The sequence below is a fragment of the Melospiza melodia genome, chromosome 2 (assembly GCF_035770615.1).
Source record: "Melospiza melodia melodia isolate bMelMel2 chromosome 2, bMelMel2.pri, whole genome shotgun sequence".
NCBI lineage: Eukaryota > Metazoa > Chordata > Aves > Passeriformes > Passerellidae > Melospiza > Melospiza melodia.
Window position 1 is genome coordinate 33,073,628 of NC_086195.1, and position 20,625 is coordinate 33,094,252.

A 20,625-nucleotide genomic window follows, 5' to 3' on the forward strand; every position below is an offset into this window, starting at 1 on the left:
CGGCCCTTTTCTCTGGTAAACAAAACTCAACTGCCCCTCTTCTGGATGGCAAATTTTAGGACGCACTTTGTACTACGAAAACCGCCCGACTTGGCACTGGTGCCACCTTGGTTCAGGGAACCATCCTGCCTATCGTAGCTTTTTAAGGAGCCAGCAGGCCACTCCCAGCCATATAGCCCCAAAAACAAACCATGGACCATTTCTCTTGGAAACAAAAATCCGCTGCCCCGCGTCAGGATGGCAGATTGCAGGAGCCACTTTGCACCATCAAACCACCCCGACTTGGCACTGGTGCCATCTTGGATCTGGGAACCATCCTGCCTATCGTAGCTTTTCAGGAGCCAGCCGGTTACTCCCAACCATAGGCCCCCAGACAGAAAGCTCTGCCCGTTTCCCTGGCAAACAAAAGTAAGCTACCCCGCTTCTGGATGGCAGATTGCAGGAGCCACATGGTACTATCAAACCAGGCCAACATGGCACTGGTGCCACCTTGGCTCTGGGAACCATCCTGCCTATCGTGGATTTTCAGGCGCCAGCCGGCCACTCTCAGCTATATGCCCCCAAACACAAACCACGGCCCTTTTCTCTGGTAAACAAAACTCAACTGCCCCTCTTCTGGATGGCAAATTGCAGGACGCACTTTGTACTACGAAAACAGCCCGACTTGGCAGTGATGCCACCTTGGGTCAGGGAACCATCCTGCGTATCGATGTTTTTAAGGCGTCAGCCGGCAACGTCCAGCCATATACCCCCAAAAAAAACCCACGGAACTTTTCTCCAGCAAGCAAAAATCCGCTGCCCCGCGTCTGGATGGCAGATTGCAGGAGCTATTTAGTATTATCAAACCAGCCCGACTTGGCACTTGTGCCACCATGGGTCTGGTCACCATCCTGCCTATCGTAGCTTTCAAGGAGCCAGCCGGTCACTCTCAGCCATAGGCCCCAAACACAAACCACGGCCCTTTTCTCTGGAAAACAAAACTCAACTGCCCCTCTTCTGGATGGCAGATTGCAGGAGCCACTGGGTACTATGAAACCAGCCCTACTTGGCACTGGTGCCACCTTGGGTCTGGGAACCATGCTGCGTATCATGGATTTTCAGGAGCCAGCCGTCCACTGCCAGCCACAGGCCCCGAAACACAAACAACAGCCTTTTTCTCTGGCAAACAAAATTCAGCTGCCCCGCTTCTGGATGGCAGATTGCAGGAACCACTTGGTACTAACAAACCAGCCCGACTTGGCACTGGTGTCACCTTGGGTCTGGGAACCATCCTGCGTATCGTGGATTCTAAGGAGCCAGCTGGCCACTCCCAGCCACAGGCCCCAAAACACACACAACGGCGCTTTTCCCTGGAAAACAAAACTCGCCTGCCAACTTTTTGATGGCAGATTGCAGGAGCCACTTGGCACCATCAAACCAGCCCAACTTGGCACTGGTGCCACCTTGGCTCTGGGAACCATGCTGCGTAACCCGGATTCTAAGACGACAGGCAGCCACTGCCAGCCACAGGCCTCCAAACAAAATCAACGGCGCTTTTCCCTGGAAAACAAAACTCGCCTGCCAACTTTTTGATGGCAGATTGCGGGAGCCAGTTGGTACCATCAAACCAGCCCAACTTGGCACTGGTGCCACCTTGGGTCTGGGAACCATCCTGCCTATTGTTGCTTTTCAGGAGCCAGCCGGTCACTCCTAGCCCTAGGCCCCCAGTCATAAACCTCGGCCCGTTTCCCTGGCACACAAAAGTAAGCTACCCCGCTTCAGGATGGCAGATTGCAGGAGCCACTTTTCACCATCAAACCAGCCCGACGTGGCACTGGTGCCACCTTGGGTCTGGGAACCATCCTGCGTATCGTGTGTTCTAAGGAGCCAGCCGGCCACTCCCACCAACAGTCCCCCAAACACAAACAACGGCGCTTTTCCCTGGAAAACAAAACTCGCCTGACAACTTTTTGATGGCAGATTGCAGGAGCCACTTGGTACTATCAAACCAGCCCAACTTGGCACTGGTGCCACCATGGGTCTGGTAACCATCCTGCCTATCGTAGCTTTTCAGGAGCCAGACGGTCACTCCCAGCCATAGGCCCCCAGACAAAAACCTCGGCCCGTTTCCCTGGCAAACAAAAGTAAGCTGCCCCGCTTCTGCATGGCAGATTGCAGGTGCTATTTAGTACTATCAAACCAGCCCAACTTGGCACTGGTGCCACCTCTGGTCTGGGAACCATCCTGCCTATCGTGGATTTTCAGGCGCCAGACGGCCACTATCAGCCATATGCCCCCAAAAACAAACCACGGCCCTTTTCTCTGGTAAACAAAACTCAACTGCCCCTCTTCTGGATGGCAAATTTTAGGACGCACTTTGTACTACGAAAACCGCCCGACTTGGCACTGGTGCCACCTTGGGTCAGGGAACCATCCTGCCTATCGTAGCTTTTTAAGGAGCCAGCAGGCCACGCCCAGCCATATAGCCCCAAAAACAAACCACGGACCATTTCTCTTGGAAACAAAAATCCGCTGCCCCGCGTCAGGATGGCAGATTGCAGGAGCCACGTTGCACCATCAAACCACCCCGACTTGGCACTGGTGCCATCTTGGATCTGGGAACCATCCTGCCTATCGTAGCTTTTCAGGAGCCAGCCGGTTACTCCCAACCATAGGCCCCCAGACAGAAAGCTCTGCCCGTTTCCCTGGCAAACAAAAGTAAGCTACCCCGCTTCTGGATGGCAGATTGCAGGAGCCACTTGGTACTATCAAACCAGCCCAACTTGACACTGGTGCCACTTTGGGTCTGGGAACCATGCTGCGTAACGTAGATTCTAAGGCGCCAGGCGGCCACTCCCAGCCACAGGCCCCCAAATACAAACAACGGCGCTTTTCCCTGGAAAACAAAACTCGCCTGCCAGCTTTTTGATGGCAGATTGCAGGAGCCACTTGGTACTATCAATTCATCCCAACTTGGCACTGGTGCCACCATAGGTCTGGTCACCATCCTGCCAATTGTACCATTTCAGGAGCCAGCCGGTCACTCCCAGCCATAGGCCCCCATCACAAACCTCGGCCCGTTTCCCTGGCAAACAAAATTAAGCTGCCCCGATTCTGGATGGCAGATTGCAGGAGCCACTTTGTAGTGTCAAAACAGCCCGACTTGGCACTGGTGCCACCTTGGGTCTGGGAACCATCCTGCGTATCGTGGATTCTAAGCAGCCACCCGGCCACACCGTGCCACAGGCGCCCAAACACAAACAACGGCGCTTTTCCCTGGAAAACAAAACTCGCCTGCCAACTTTTTGATGGCAGATTGCAGGAGCCACTTGGTACTATCAAACCAGCCCAACTTGGCACTGGTGCCACCATGGGTCTGGTCACCATCCTGCCTATCGAAGCTTTTCAGGAGCCAGCCGGTCACTCCCAGCCATAGGCCCCCAGACACAAACCTTGGCCCGTTTCCCTGGCAAACAAAAGTAAGCAGCCCCGCTTCGGGATGGCAGATTGTAGGACGCACTTGGTACTATCAAACCAGCCCGACTTGGCACTGGTGCCACCTCTGGTCTGGGAACCATGGTGCGTATCGTGGATTCTAAGGAGCCAGCCGGCCACTCCCAGCCATAGGCACCCAAACACAAACAACGGCGCTTTTCCCTGGAAAACAAAACTCGCCTGCCAACTTTTTGATGGCAGATTGCAGGAGCCACTTGGTACCATCAAACCAGCCCAACTTGGCACTGGTGCCACCTTGGGTCTGGGAACCATCCTGCCTATTGTTGCTTTTCAGGAGCCAGCCGGTCACTCCTAGCCCTAGGCCCCCAGTCATAAACCTCGGCCCGTTTCCCTGGCACACAAAAGTAAGCTACCCCGCTTCAGGATGGCAGATTGCAGGAGCCACTTTTCACCATCAAACCAGCCCGACGTGGCACTGGTGCCACCTTGGGTCTGGGAACCATCCTGCGTATCGTGTGTTCTAAGGAGCCAGCCGGCCACTCCCACCAACAGTCCCCCAAACACAAACAACGGCGCTTTTCCCTGGAAAACAAAACTCGCCTGACAACTTTTTGATGGCAGATTGCAGGAGCCACTTGGTACTATCAAACCAGCCCAACTTGGCACTGGTGCCACCATGGGTCTGGTAACCATCCTGCCTATCGTAGCTTTTCAGGAGCCAGCCGGTCACTCCCAGCCATAGGCCCCCAGACAAAAACCTCGGCCCGTTTCCCTGGCAAACAAAAGTAAGCTGCCCCGCTTCTGCATGGCAGATTGCAGGTGCTATTTAGTACTATCAAACCAGCCCAACTTGGCACTGGTGCCACCTCTGGTCTGGGAACCATCCTGCCTATCGTGGATTTTCAGGCGCCAGACGGCCACTATCAGCCATATGCCCCCAAAAACAAACCACGGCCCTTTTCTCTGGTAAACAAAACTCAACTGCCCCTCTTCTGGATGGCAAATTTTAGGACGCACTTTGTACTACGAAAACCGCCCGACTTGGCACTGGTGCCACCTTGGGTCTGGGAACCATCCTGCGTATCGTGGATTCTAAGCAGCCACCCGGCCACTCCGTGCCACAGGCGCCCAAACACAAACAACGGCGCTTTTCCCTGGAAAACAAAACTCGCCTGCCAACTTTTTGATGGCAGATTGCAGGAGCCACTTGGTACTATCAAACCAGCCCAACTTGGCACTGGTGCCACCATGGGTCTGGTCACCATCCTGCCTATCGAAGCTTTTCAGGAGCCAGCCGGTCACTCCCAGCCATAGGCCCCCAGACACAAACCTCGGCCCGTTTCCCTGGCAAACAAAAGTAAGCAGCCCCGCTTCTGGATGGCAGATTGTAGGACGCACTTGGTACTATCAAACCAGCCCGACTTGGCACTGGTGCCACCTCTGGTCTGGGAACCATGGTGCGTATCGTGGATTCTAAGGAGCCAGCCGGCCACTCCCAGCCATAGGCACCCAAACACAAACAACGGCGCTTTTCCCTGGAAAACAAAACTCGCCTGCCAACTTTTTGATGGCAGATTGCAGGAGCCACTTGGTACTATCAAACCAGCTCAACTTGGCACTGGTGCCACCATGGGTCTGCTCACCATCCTGCCTATCGTAGCTTTTCAGGAGCCAGACGGTCACTCCAAGCCATAGGTCCCCAGACAAAAAGCTCGGCCCGTTTCCCTGGCAAACAAAAGTAAGCTGCCCCGCTTCTGGATGGCAGATTGCAGGAGCCACTTTGCACCATCAAACTAGCCCGACTTGGCACTGGTGCCACCTCAGGTCTGGGAACCATCCTGCGTATCGTGGATTCTAAGGAGCCAGCCGGCCACTCCAGCCACAGGCCCCCAAACACAAACAACGGCGCTTTTCCCTGGAAAACAAAACTCGCCTGCCAAATTTTGACGGCAGATTGCAGGAGCCACTTGGTACTATCAAATCAGCCCAACTTGGCACTGGTGCCACCATGGGTCTGGTCACCATCCTGCCTATCGTAGCTTTTCAGGAGGCAGCCGGTCACTCCCAGCCATAGGCCCCCAGACAAAAACCTCGGCCCGTTTCCCTGGCAAACAAAAGTAAGCTGCCCCGCTTCTGGATGGCAGATTGCAGGAGCCACTTGGTAGTATCAAATTAGCCAAACTTGGCACTGGTGCCATCATGGGTCTGGTAAACATCCTGCCTATCTTAGCTTTTCAGGAGCCGGCCGGTCACTCCCTGCCATAGGCCCCCAGAGAAATACCTCGGCCCGTTTCCCTGGCAAACAAAAGTAAGCTGCCCCGCTTCTGGATGGCAGATTGCAGGAACCACTTGCTACTATCAAACCAGCCCAACTTGGCACTGGTGCCACCTTGGCTCTGGGAACCATGCTGCGTAAAGTAGATTCTAAGAGGACAGGCGGACACTCCCAGCCACAGGCCTCTAAACAAAAACAACGGCGCGTTACCCTGGAAAACAAAACTCGCCTGCCAACTTTTTGATGGCAGATTGCAGGAGCCACTTGGTACTATCAAACCAGCCCAACTTGGCACTGGTGCCACCATGGGTCTGGTCACCATCCTGCCTATCGTAGCTTTTCAGGAGCCAGCCGGTCACTCCCAGCCATAGGCCCCCAGACAAATACCTCGGCCCGTTTCCCTGGCAAACAAAAGTAAGCTGCCCCGCTTCTGGATGGCAGATTGCAGGAGCCACATGGTACTATCAAACCAGGACAACATGGCACTGGTGCCACCTTGGATCTGGGAACCATCCTGCCTATCGTGGATTTTCAGGCGCCAGCCGGCCACTCTCAGCCATATGCCCCCAAACACAAACCACGGCCCTTTTCTCTGGTAAACAAAACTCAACTGCCCCTCTTCTGGATGGCAAATTGCAGGACGCACTTGGTACTACGAAAACAGCCCGACTTGGCAGTGATGCCACCTTGGGTCAGGGAACCATCCTGCGTATCGATGTTTTTAAGGAGTCAGCCGGCAACGTCCAGCCATACACCCCCAAAAAATACCCACGGATCTTTTCTCCAGCAAGCAAAAATCCGCTGCCCCGCGTCTGGATGGCAGATTGCAGGAGCTATTTAGTATTATCAAACCAGCCCGACTTGGCACTGGTGCCACCATGGGTCTGGTCACCATCCTGCCTATCGTAGCTTTTCAGGAGCCAGCCGGTCACTCTCAGCCATAGGCCCCAAACACAAACCACGGCCCCTTTCTCTGGAAAACAAAACTCAACTGCCCCTCTTCTGGATGGCAGATTGCAGGAGCCACTGGGTACTATGAAACCAGCCCTACTTGGCACTGGTGCCACCTTGGGTCTGGGAACCATGCTGCGTATCATGGATTTTCAGGAGCCAGCCGTCCACTGCCAGCCACAGGCCCCGAAACACAAACAACAGCCTTTTTCTCTGGCAAACAAAATTCAGCTGCCCCGCTTCTGGATGGCAGATTGCAGGAACCACTTGGTACTAACAAACCAGCCCGACTTGGCACTGGTGCCACCTCAGCTCTGGGAACCATCCTGCGTATCGTGGATTCTAAGGAGCCAGCTGGCCACTCCCAGCCACAGGCCCCCAAACAAAATCAACGGCGCTTTTCCCTGGAAAACAAAACTCGCCTGCCAACTTTTTGATGGCAGATTGCAGGAGCCACTTGGTACTATCAAACCAGCCCAACTTGGCACTGGTGCCACCATGGGTCTGGTCATCATCCTGCCTATCGTAGCTTTTCAGGAGCCAGCCGGTCACTCCCAGCCATAGGCCCCCAGACACAAACCTCGGCCCGTTTCCCTGGCACACAAAAGTAAGCTACCGGACTTCTGGATGGCAGATTGCAGGAGCCACTTGGTACTATCAAACCAGCCCAACTTGGCACTGGTGCCACCTTGGCTCTGGGAACCATGCTGCGTAACCCGGATTCTAAGACGACAGGCAGCCACTGCCAGCCACAGGCCTCCAAACAAAATCAACGGCGCTTTTCCCTGGAAAACAAAACTCGCCTGACAACTTTTAGATGGTAGATTGCAGGAGCCAGTTGGTACCATCAAACCAGCCCAACTTGGCACTGGTGCCACCTTGGGTCTGGGAACCATCCTGCCTATTGTTGCTTTTCAGGAGCCAGCCGGTCACTTCTAGCCCTAGGCCCCCAGTCATAAACCTCGGCCCGTTTCCCTGGCACACAAATGTAAGCTACCCCGCGTCAGGATGGCAGATTGCAGGAGCCACTTTTCACCATCAAACCAGCCCGACGTGGCACTGGTGCCACCTGGGGTCTGGGAACCATCCTGCGTATCATATGTTCTAAGGAGCCAGCCGGCCACTCCCACCCACAGTCCCCCAAACACAAACAACGGCGCTTTTCCCTGGAAAACAAAACTCGCCTGCCAACTTTTTGATGGCAGATTGCAGGAGCCACTTGGTACTATCAAACCAGCCCAACTTGGCACTGGTGCCACCATGGGTCTGGTCACCATCCTGCCTATCGTAGCTTTTCAGGAGCCAGCCGGTCACTCCCAGCCATAGGCCCCCAGACACAAACCGCGGCCCGTTTCCCTGGCAAACAAAAGTAAGCTGCCCCGCTTCTGCATGGCAGATTGCAGGTGCTATTTAGTACTATCAAACCAGCCCGACTTGGCACTGATGCCACCTCTGGTCTGGGAACCATCCTGCCTATCGTGGATTTTCAGGCGCCAGACGGCCACTATCAGCCATATGCCCCCAAAAACAAACCACGGCCCTTTTCTCTGGTAAACAAAACTCAACTGCCCCTCTTCTGGATGGCAAATTTTAGGACGCACTTTGTACTACGAAAACCGCCCGACTTGGCACTGGTGCCACCTTGGGTCAGGGAACCATCCTGCCTATCGTAGCTTTTTAAGGAGCCAGCAGGCCACGCCCAGCCATATAGCCCCAAAAACAAACCACGGATCATTTCTCTTGGAAAAAAAAATCCGCTGCCCCGCGTCAGGATGGCAGATTGCAGGAGCCACGTTTCACCATCAAACCACCCCGACTTGGCACTGGTGCCATCTTGGATCTGGGAACCATCCTGCCTATCGTAGCTTTTCAGGAGCCAGCCGGTTACTCCCAACCATAGGCCCCCAGACAGAAAGCTCTGCCCGTTTCCCTGGCAAACAAAAGTAAGCTACCCCGCTTCTGGATGGCAGATTGCAGGAGCCACTTGGTACTATCAAACCAGCCCAACTTGACACTGGTGCCACTTTGGGTCTGGGAACCATGCTGCGTAACGTAGATTCTAAGGCGCCAGGCGGCCCCTCCCAGCCACAGGCCCCCAAATACAAACAACGGCGCTTTTCCCTGGAAAACAAAACTCGCCTGCCAGCTTTTTGATGGCAGATTGCAGGAGCCACTTGGTACTATCAAATCATCCCAACTTGGCACTGGTGCCACTATGGGTCTGGGAACCATCCTGCCTATTGTAGCACTGCAGGAGCCAGCCGGTCACTCCCAGCCATAGGCCCCCAGACACAAACCTCGGACCGTTTCCCTGGCAAACAAAATTAAGCTGCCCCGATTCTGGATGGCAGATTGCAGGAGCCACTTGGTAGTGTCAAAACAGCCCGACTTGGCACTGGTGCCACCTTGGGTCTGGGAACCATCCTGCGTATCGTGGATTCTAAGCAGCCACCCGGCCACTCCGTGCCACAGGCGCCCAAACACAAACAACGGCGCTTTTCCCTGGAAAACAAAACTCGCCTGCCAACTTTTTGATGGCAGATTGCAGGAGCCACTTGGTACTATCAAACCAGCCCAACTTGGCACTGGTGCCACCATGGGTCTGGTCACCATCCTGCCTATCGTAGCTTTTCAGGAGCCAGCCGGTCACTCCCAGCCATAAACCCCCAGACACAAACCTCGGCCCGTTTCCCTGGAAAACAAAAGTAAGCACCCCCGATTCTGGATGGCAGATTGCAGGAGCCACTTGGTAGTATCAAATTAGCCCAACTTGGCACTGGCGCCATCATGGGTCTGGTAAACATCCTGCCTATCTTAGCTTTTCAGGAGCCGGCCGGTCACTCCCTGCCATAGGCCCCCAGAGAAATACCTCGGCCCGTTTCCCTGGCACACAAAAGTAAGCTACCGCACTTCTGGATGGCAGATTGCAGGAGCCACTTGGTACTATCAAACCAGCCCAACTTGACACTGGTGCCACCTTGGCTCTGGGAACCATCCTGCGTAACGTAGATTCTAAGAGGACAGGCGGACACTCCCAGCCACAGGCCTCTAAACAAAAACAACGGCGCGTTACCCTGGAAAACAAAACTCGCCTGCCAACTTTTTGATGGCAGATTGCAGGAGCCACTTGGTACTATCAAACCAGCCCAACTTGGCACTGGTGCCACCATGGGTCTGGTCACCATCCTGCCTATCGTAGCTTTTCAGGAGCCAGCCGGTCACTCCCAGCCATAGGCCCCCAGACAAATACCTCGGCCCGTTTCCCTGGCAAACAAAAGTAAGCTACCCCGCTTCTGGATGGCAGATTGCAGGAGCCACTTGGTACTATCAAACCAGGCCAACATGGCACTGGTGCCACCTTGGCTCTGGGAACCATCCTGCCTATCGTGGATTTTCAGGCGCCAGCCGGCCACTCTCAGCCATATGCCCCCAAACACAAACCACGGCCCTTTTCTCTGGTAAACAAAACTCAACTGCCCCTCTTCTGGATGGCAAATTGCAGGACGCACTTGGTACTACGAAAACAGCCCGACTTGGCAGTGATGCCACCTTGGGTCAGGGAACCATCCTGCGTATCGATGTTTTTAAGGAGTCAGCCGGCAACGTCCAGCCATATACCCCCAAAAAAAACCCACGGATCTTTTCTCCAGCAAGCAAAAATCCGCTGCCCCGCGTCTGGATGGCAGATTGCAGGAGCAATTTAGTATTGTCAAACCAGCCCGACTTGGCACTGGTGCCACCATGGGTCTGGTCACCATCCTGCCTATCGTAGCTTTTCAGGAGCCAGCTGGTCACTCTCAGCCATAGGCCCCAAACACAAACCACGGCCCTTTTCTCTGGGAAACAAAACTCAACTGCCCCTCTTCTGGATGGCAGATTGCAGGAACCACTTTGCACCATCAAACTAGCCCGACTTGGCACTGGTGCCACCTCTGGTCTGGGAACCATCCTGCGTATCGTGGATTCTAAGCAGCCAGCCGGCCACTCCCAGACACAGGCCCCCAAACACAAACAACGGCGCTTTTCCCTGGAAAACAAAACTCGCCTGCCAACATTTTGATGGCAGATTGCAGGAGCCACTTGGTACTATCTAATCAGCCCAACTTGGCACTGGTGCCACCATGCGTTTGGTCACCATCCTGCCTATCGTAGCTTTTCAGGAGCCAGACGGTCACTCCCAGCTATAGGCCCCCAGACAAAATCCTCGGCCCGTTTCCCTGGCATACAAAAGTAAGCTGCCCCGCTTCTGGATGGCAGATTGCAGGAACAACTTTGTACTATCAAACCAGCCCGACTTGGCACTGGTGCCACCTCTGGTCTGGGAACCATCCTGCGTATCGTGATTCTAAGGAGCCATCCGTCCACTCCCAGCCACAGGCCCCCAAACACAAACAACGGCGCTTTTCCCTGGAAAACAAAACTCGCCTTCCAACATTTTGATGGCAGATTGCAGGAGCCACTTGGTACTATCAAACCAGCCCAACTTGGCACTGGTGCCACCATGGGTCTGGTCACCATCCTGCCTATCGTAGCTTTTCAGGAGCCAGCCGGTCCCTCCCTGCCATAGGCCCCCAGAGAAAAACCTCGGCCCGTTTCCCTGGCAAACAAAAGTAAGCTACCCCGCTTCTGGATGGCAGATTGCAGGAGCCACTTTGCACCATCAAACTAGCCCGACTTGGCACTGGTGCCACCTCAGGTCTGGGAACCATCCTGCGTATCGTTCATTCTAAGGAGCCAGCCGGCCACTCCAGCCACAGGCCCCCAGACACAAACAACGGCGCTTTTCCCTGGAAAACAAAACTCGCCTGCCAACTTTTAGATGGCAGATTGCAGGAGCCACTTGGTACTATCAAATCAGCCCAACTTGGCACTGGTGCCACCATGGGTCTGGTCACCATCCTGCCTATCGTAGCTTTTCAGGACCTAGCAGGTCACTCCCAGCCATAGGCGCCCAGACACAAAGCTCGGCCCGTTTCCCTGGCAAACAAAAGTAAGCTGCCCCGCTTCTGGATGGCAGATTTCCGGAGCCACTAGGTATTATCAAACCAGCCCGACTTGGCACTGGTGCCACCTCTGGTCTGGGAACCATCCTGCGTATCATGGATTCTAAGCAGCCAGCCGGCCACTCCCAGCCACAGGCCCCCAAACACAAACAACGGCGCTTTTCCCTGGAAAACAAAACTGGCCTGCCAACTTTTTGATGGCAGATTGCAGGAGCCACTTGGTACTATCAAACCAGCCCAACTTGGCACTGGTGCCACCTTGGGTCTGGGAACCATCCTGCCTATCGTAGCTTTTCAGGAGCCAGACGGTCACTCCAAGCCATAGGCCCCCAGACAACAACCTCGGCCCATTTCCCTGGCAAAGAAAAATAAGCTGCCCCGCTTCTGGATGGCAGATTGCAGGAGCCACTTTGCACCATCAAACCAGCCCGACTTGGCACTGGTGCCACCTCTGGTCTGGGAACCATCCTGCGTATCGTGGATTCTAAGGAGCCAGCCGGCCACTCCCAGCCACAGGCCCCCAAACACAAACCACAGCGCTTTTCCCTGGAAAACAAAACCCGCCTGCCGACATTTTGATGGCAGATTGCAGGAGCCACTTGCTACTATCAAATCAGCCCAACTTGGCACTTGTGCCATCATGGGTCTGGTCACCATCCTGCCTATCGTAGCTTTTCAGGAGCCAGCCGGTCACTCCCAGCCATAGGCCCCCAGACACAAACCTCGGCCCGTTTCCCTGGCAAACAAAAGTAAGCTGCCCCGCTTCTGGATGGCAGATTGTAGGACGCACTTGGTACTATCAAACCAGCCCGACTTGGCACTGGTGCCACCTCTGGTCTGGGAACCATGGTGCGTATCGTGGATTCTAAGGAGCCAGCCGGGCCCTCCCAGCCATAGGCACCCAAACACAAGCAACGGCGCTTTTCCCTGGAAAACAAAACTCGCCTGCCAACTTTTTGATGGCAGATTGCAGGAGCCACTTGGTACTATCAAACCAGCTCAACTTGGCACTGGTGCCACCATGGGTCTGCTCACCATCCTGCCTATCGTAGCTTTTCAGGAGCCAGACGGTCACTCGCAGCCATAGGCCCCCAGACACAAACCTCGGCCCGTTTCCCTGGCAAACAAAAGTAAGCTGCCCCGCTTCTGCATGGCAGATTGCAGGAGCTATTTAGTACTATCAAATCAGCCCAACTTGGGACTGGTGCCACCATGGGTCTGGTCACCATCCTGCCTATCGTAGCTTTTCAGGAGCCAGCCGGTCACTCCCAGCCATAGGCCCCCAGACAATAACCTCGGCCCGTTTCCCTGGCAAACAAAAGTAAGCTGCCCTGCTTCTGGATGGCAGATTGCAGGAACCACTTGGTACTATCAAACCAGCAAAACTTGGCACTGGTGCCACCTTGGGTCTGGATACCATGCTGCGTATCGTGGATTCTAAGGAGCCAGCCGGCCACTCCCAGCCACAGGCCCCCAAACACAAACAACGGCGCTTTTCCCTGGGAAACAAAACTCTCCTGCCAACTTTTTGATGGGAGATTGCAGGAGCCACTTGGTTTTATCAAATCAGCCCAACTTGGCACTGGTGCCACCAAGGGTCTGGTCACCATCCTGCCTATCGTAGCTTTTCAGGAGCCAGCCGGTCACTCGCAGCCATAGGCCCCCAGACAAAAAGCTCGGCCCGTTTCCCTGGCAAACAAAAGTAAGCTACCCCGCTTCTGGATGGCAGATTGCAGGAGCCACTTTGCACCATCAAACTAGCCCGTCTTGGCACTGGTGCCACCTCTGGTCTGGGAACCATCCTGCGTATCGTGGATTTTAAGGAGCCAGTCGGCCACTCCCAGCCATACGCCTCCAAACACAAACACTGGTCCGTTTCCCTGGCAAAGAAAAGTAAGCTGCCCCGCTTCTGGATGTCAGATTGCAGGAACCACTTGTTGCCAAGTTGGGGTGGTTTGATAGTACCAAGTGGCTCCTGCAATCTTCCATCAAAAAGTTGGCAAGCGAGTTTTGTTTGCCAGGGAAAAGCGCCGTTGTTTGTGTTTGGGGGCCTGTGGCTGGGAGTGGCCAGCTGTCTCCTTAGAATCCACGATACGCAGGATGGGTCCCAGACCAGAGGTGGCACCAGTGCCAAGTCGGGCTGGTTTGATGGTGCAAAGTGACTCCTGCAATCTGCCATCCAGAAGCGGGGTAGCTGACGTTTGTTTGCCAGGGAAACGGGCAGAGCTTTGTGTCTGGGGGCCTATGGCTGGGAGTGACCGGCTGCCTCCTGAAAAGCTACGATAGGCAGGATGGTGACCAGACCCATGGTGGCACCAGTGCCAAGTTGGGCTGGTTTGATAGTACCAAGTGGCTCCTGCAATCTGCCATCAAAAAGTTGGCAGGTGAGTTTTGTTTTCCAGGGAAAAGCGCCGTTGTTTGTGTTTGGGGGCCTGTGGCTGGGAGTGGCTAGCTGGCTCCTTAGAACCCACGATACGCAGGATGGTTCCCAGACCAGAGGTGGCACCAGTGCCAAGTTGGGCTGGTTTGATGGTACAAAGTGGCTCCTGCAATCTGCCATCCAGAAGCGGGACAGCTTAATTTTGTTTCCCAGGGAAACGGGCCGAGGTATTTGTCTGGGGGCCTATGGCTGGGAGTGACAGGCTGGCTACTGAAAAGCTACGATAGGCAGGATGGTTACCAAACTCATGGTGGCACCAGTGCCAAGTCGGGCTGGTTTGATAATACTAAATAGCTCCTGCAATCTGCCATCCAGACGGGGGGCAGCGGATTTTTGTTTGCTGGAGAAAAGTTCCGTGGTTTTTTTTTGGGGGTATATGGCTGGACGTGGCCGGCTGGCTCCTTAAAAGATCGATACGCAGGATTGTTCCCTGACCCAAGGTGGCATCAGTGCCAAGTCGGGCTGTTTTCGTAGTACCAAGTGCGTCCTGCAATTTGCCATCCAGAAGAGGGGCAGTTGAGTTTTGTTTGCCAGAGAAAAGGGCCGTGGTATATGTTTGGGGGCATATGGTTGAGAGTGGCCGGCTGGCCCCTGAAAATCCACTATAGGCAGGATGGTTCCCAGAACCAACGTGGCACCAGTGCCATGTTGGCCTGGTTTGATAGTACCATGTGGCTCCTGCAATCTGCCATCCAGAAGCGGGGCAGCTTACTTTTGTTTGCCAGGGAAACGGGCCGAGGTATTTGTCTGGGGGCCTATGGCTGGGAGTGACCGGCTGGCTCCTGAAAAGCTACGATAGGCAGGATGGTGACCAGACCCAAAGTGGAACCAGTACCAAGTTGGGCTGGTTTGATAGTACCAAGTGGCTCCTGCAATCTGCCATCAAAAATTTGGCAGGCGAGTTTTGTTTTCCAGGGAAAAGCGCCGTTGTTTAGAGGCCTGTGTCAGGGAGTGGCCGCCTGTCCTCGTAGAATCTACGTTACGCAGCATGGTTCCCAGAGCCAAGGTGGCACCAGGGCCAAGTCGGGCAGGTTTGATAGTACCAAATGCATCCTGCAATCTGCCATCCAAAAGCGGGGCAGTTTACTTTTGTTTGCCAGGGAAACGGGCCGAGGTTTGTGTCTGGGGGCCTATGGCAGGGAGTGACCGTCTGGATCCTGAAAAGCTACGATAGGCAGGATGTTTACCAGACCCATGGTGGCACCAGTACCAAGTTGGGCTGATTTGATAGTACCAAGTGGCTCCTGCAATCTGCCATCCAGAATCGGGGCAGCTTGCTTTTGTTTTCCAGGGAAACGGGCCGAGGTTTGTGTCTGGGGGTCTATTGCTGGGAGTGACCGGCTGGCTCCTGAAAAGCTACGATAGGCAGGATGGTGACCAGACCCATGGTGGCACCAGTGCCAAGTTGGGCTGGTTTGATAGCACCAAGTGGCTCCTGCAATCTGCCATCAAAATGTTGGCAGGCGATTTTTGTTTTCCAGGGAAAAGCGCCGTTGTTTGTGTTTGGGCGCCTGTGGCTCAGAGTGGCCGGGTGGCTCCTTAGAATCCACGATACGCGGCATGGTTCCCAGACCCAAGGTGGCACCAGTGCCAAGTCGGGCTGGTTTGACACTACCAAGTGGCTCCTGCAATCTGCCATCCAGAATCGGGGCAGCTTAATTTTGTTTGCCAGGGAAACGGTCCGAGGTTTGTGTCTGGGGGCCTATGGCTGGGAGTGACCGGCTGGCTCCTGAAATGCTACAATAGGCAGGATGGTTCCCAGACCCATAGTGGCACCAGTGCCAAGTTGGGATGATTTGATAGTACCAAGTGGCTCCTGCAATCTGCCATCAAAAAGCTGGCAGGCGAGTTTTGTTTTCCAGGGAAAAGCGCCGTTGTTTGTGTTTGGGGGCCTGTGGCTGGGTGTTGCCGGCTGGCTCCTTAGAATCCACGATATGCAGGATTGTTCCCAGACCCAAGGTGGCACCAGTGCCAAGTCGGGCTGGTTTGATGGTGCAAAGTGGCTCCTGCAATCTGCCATCCAGACGCGGGGCAGCGGATTTTTGTTTCCGTGAGAAATGGTCCGTGGTTTGTTTTTGGGGGTATATGGCTGGGCGTGGCCGGCTGGCTCCTTAAAAAGCTCGATATGCAGGATGGTTCCCTGACACAAGGTGGCACCAGTGCCACGTCGGGCGGTTTTCGTAGTACAAAGTGCGTCCTAAAATTTGCCATCCAGAAGAGGGGCAGTTGAGTTTTGTTTGCCAGAGAAAAGGGCCGTGGTTTGTTTTTGGGGGCATATGGCGGATAGTGGCCGGCTGGCCCCTGAAAATCCACGTTAAGCAGGATGGTTCCCACACCAGAGGTGTCACCAGTGCCAAGTCGGGGTGGTTTGATAGTACTAAATAGCTCCTGCAATCTGCCATGCAGAAGCGGGGCAGTTTACTTTTGTTTGCCAGGGAAACGGGCCGAGGTTTGTGTCTGGGGGCCTATGGCTGCGAGTGACCGGCTGGCTCCTGAAAAGCTACGATAGGCAGGATGGTGACCAGACCCATGGTGGCACCAGTGCCAAGTTGGGCTGGTTTGATAGTACCAAGTGGCTCCTGCAATCTGCCATCAAAAAGTTGGCAGGCGAGTTTTGTTTTCCAGGGAAAAGCGCCGTTGTTTGTGTTTGGGGGCCTGTGGCTGGGAGTGGCTAGCTGGCTCCTTAGAACCCACGATACGCAGGATGGTTCCCAGACCAGAGGTGGCACCAGTGCCAAGTTGGGCTGGTTTGATGGTGCAAAGTGGCTCCTGCAATCTGCCATCCAGAAGCGGGGTAGCTTACTTTTGTTTGCAAGGGAAACGGGCCGAAATATTTGTCTAGGGGCCTCTGGCTGGGGGTGACTGGGTGGCACCTGAAAAGCTACGATAGGCAGGATGGTGACCAGACCCATGGTGGCACCAGTGCCAAGTTGGGCTGATTTGATAAAACCAAGTGGCTCCTGCAATCTGCCATCAAATGTTTGGCAGGCGAGTTTTGTTTTCCAGGGAAAAGCACCGTTGTTTTTGTTTTGGGGCCTGTGGCTGGGAGTGGCCAGCTGGCTCCTTAGAATCCACGATACGCAGGATGGTTCCCAGACCCAAGGTGGCAGCAGTTCCAAGTCGGGCTGGTTTGATAGTACCAAGTGGTTCCTGCAATCTGCCATCCAGAAGCGGGGCAGCTGAATTTTGTTTGCCAGAGAAAAAGGCTGTTGTTTGTGTTTCGGGGCCTGTGGCTGGCAGTGGCCGGCTGGCTCCTGAAAATCCATGATACGCAGCATGGTTCCCAGACCCAAGGTGGCACCAGTGCCAAGTGGGGCTGGTTTCACAGTGTCAAGTGCCTCCTGCAATCTCCGATCCAGAAGCGGGGCAGCTGAGTTTTGTTTGCGTGTGAAACGGGCCGTTGTTTTTGATTGGGGTGTGTGGCCGAGAGTGTTCGGCTGGCTCCTGACAACCCACAATACGCAGGATGTTTCCCAGACCCAAGGTGGCACCAGTGCCAAGTCGGGCTGGTTTGATAGTACCAAGTGGCTCCTGCAATCTGCCATCCAGAAGCGGTGCAGTTGAGTTTTGTTTGCCAGAGAAAAGGGCCGTGGGTTGTGTTTGGGGGCATATGGCTGGGAGTGGCCGGCTGTCTCATTAAAAAGATCGATACGCAGGATGGTTCCCAGACCCAAGGTGGCACCAGTGCCAAGTAGGGCTGTTTTTATAGAACCAAGTGCGTCCTGCAATTTGCCATCCAGAAGAGGGGCAGTTGAGTTTTGTTTGCCAGAGAATAGCGCCGTTGTTTGTGTTTGGGGGCTTGTGGCTGGGAGTGGCCGACTGGCGCATTAGAATCTGTGTTACGCAGGATTGTTCCCAGACCAGAGGTGGCACCAGTGCCAAGTTGGGCTGGTTTGATAGTACCAAGTGGCTCCTGCAATCTGCCATCCAGAAGCGGGGCAGCTTACTTTTGTTTGCCAGGGAAACGGGCCGAGGTTTGTGACTGGGGACCTATGGCTGGGAGTGACCGGCTGGCTCCTGGAAAGCTACAATAGGCAGGATGGTGACCAGACCCATGGTGGCACCAGTGCCAAGTTGGGCTGGTTTGATAGTACCAAGTGGCTCCTGCAATCTGCCATCAAAAAGTTGGCAGGCGAGTTTTGTTTTCCAGGGAAAAGCGCCGTTGTTTGTATTTGGGGGCCTGTGGCTGGGAGTGGCTAGCTGGCTCCTTTGAACCCACGATACGCAGGATGGTTCCCAGACCCAAGGTGGCACCAGTGCCAAGTCGGGCTGGTTTGATAGTACCAAGTGCATCCTGCAATCTGCCATCCAGAAGCGGGGCAGCTTAATTTTGTTTGCCAGGGAAACGGGCCGTGGGTTTTGTTTGGGGGCCTATGGCTGAGAGTGGCCGGCTGGCTCCTGAAAATCCACGCTAGGCAGCATGGTTCCCAGATGCAAGGTGGCACCAGTGCCAAGTCGGGCTGGTTTGATGGTGCAAAGTGGCTCCTGCAATCTGCCATCCAGAAGCGGGGCAGCTGATTTTTGTTTGCCAGAGAAAAATTCCGTGGATTGTTTTTGGGGGCATATTGCTGGGAGTGGCCGGCTGGCTCCTTAAAATGCTCGATACGCATGATGGTTCCCAGGTCCAAGGTGTCACCACTACCACGTCGGCCTGCGGTTTTAGTATCAAGTTCATCCTGCAATTTGCCATCCAGAAGAGGGGCAGTTGAGTTTTGTTTGCCAGAGAACAGGGCCGAGGTTTCTGTTTGGGGACATATGGCTGAGAGTGGCCGGCTGGCCCCTGAATATCCACGATACACAGCATGGTTCCCAGATCCAAGGTGGCACCAGTGCCAAGTTGGGCTGGTTTGATAGTACCAAGTGTCTCCTGCAATCTGCCATCCAGAAGCGGGGCAGCTTACTTTTGTTTGCCAGAGAAATAGGCCTAGGTTTTTGTTTGGGGGCCTGTGGCTAGGAGTGGCCGGCTGGCTCCTAAGAATCCACGATACGCAGGATGTTTCCCAGACCCAAGGTGGCACCAGTGCCAAGTCGGGCTGGTTTGATAGTACCAAGTGGCTCCTGCAAACTCCATCAAAAAGTTGGCAGGCGTGTTTTGTTTTCCAGGGAACAGCGCCGTTGATTTTGTTTGGGGGCCTGTGGCTGGGAGTGGCCGGCTGGCTCCTTAGAATCCACCATACGCAGGATGGTTCCCAGACCCAAGGTGGCACCAGTGCCAAGTCGGGCTGGTTTGATAGTCCCAAGTGGCTCCTGCAAACTGCCATCCAGAAGCGGGGCCGCTGAGTTTTGTTTGCCAGGGAAATGGGCCGTTGTTTGTGTTTGGGGGCCTGTGGCTGGGAGTGTTCGGCTGGTTCCTGAATATGTACGATACGCAGGATTGTTCCCAGACCCAAGGTGGCACCAGTGCCAAGTCGGGCTGGTTTGATGGTGCAAAGTGGCTCCTGCAATCTGCCATCCAGACGCGGGGCAGCGGATTTTTGTTTCCATGAGAAATGGTCCGTGGTTTGTTTTTGGGGGTATATGGCTGGGCCTGGCCGGCTGGCTCCTTAAAAAGCTCGATATGCAGGATGGTTCCCTGACACAAGGTGGCACCAGTGCCACGTCGGGCGGTTTTCGTAGTACAAAGTGCGTCCTAAAATTTGCCATCCAGAAGAGGGGCAGCTGAGTTTTGTTTGCCAGAGAAAAGGTCCGTGGTTTGTTTTTGGGGGCATATGGCTGAGAGTGGCTGGCTGGCCCCTGAAAATCCACGATACACAGGATGGTTCCCAGATCCAAGGTGGCACCTGTGCCAAGTCGGGCTGATTTGATAGTACTAAGTAGCTCCTGCAATCTGCCATCCAGAAGCGGGGCAGCTTACTTTTGTTTGCCAGGGAAACGGGCCGAGGTTTGTGTTTGGGGGCCTATGGCTGAGAGTGACCGGCTGGCTCCTGAAAAGCTACAATAGGCAGGATGGTGACCAGACCCATGGTGGCACCAGTGCCAAGTTGGGCTGGTTTGATAGTACCAAGTGGTTCCTGCAATCTGCCATCCAGAAGCAGGGCAGCTGAGTTTTGTTTGCCAGAGAAAAGGGCCTTGGTTTGTGTTTGGGGGCATATGGCTGGGTGTGGCCAGCTGGCTCCTTAAAATGCACGATATGCAACATGGCTCCCAGACCCAAGGTGGCACCAGTGCCAAGTTGGGCTGGTTTGATAGTACCAAGTGGCTCCTGCAATCTTCCATGATCACGTGGAGAAATACTTTCTGGTTTCAGCCTCATGCTCTTTCTTCTCTCCCTCAACTTCTCTATCACCTCTCATCTGGTTCACATGCGCTGTCTTCAAGGTCCACAGGCTACTTTTCACAGAATCTTCTGGCCTGATGAAGTAAGAATGATGAATAGAACAGAGCTGGGATCTATTTTCCAGTTTGGATAAAATGCATTCTGCACACAAATCCAAGGAGAACGGGCTGCCCCGATGCCCAGAAAATCTTTCACTCCTGCTAGTGTTCTACGTCAACCGCAACTTAGTCTGAAAGAAAAGCTT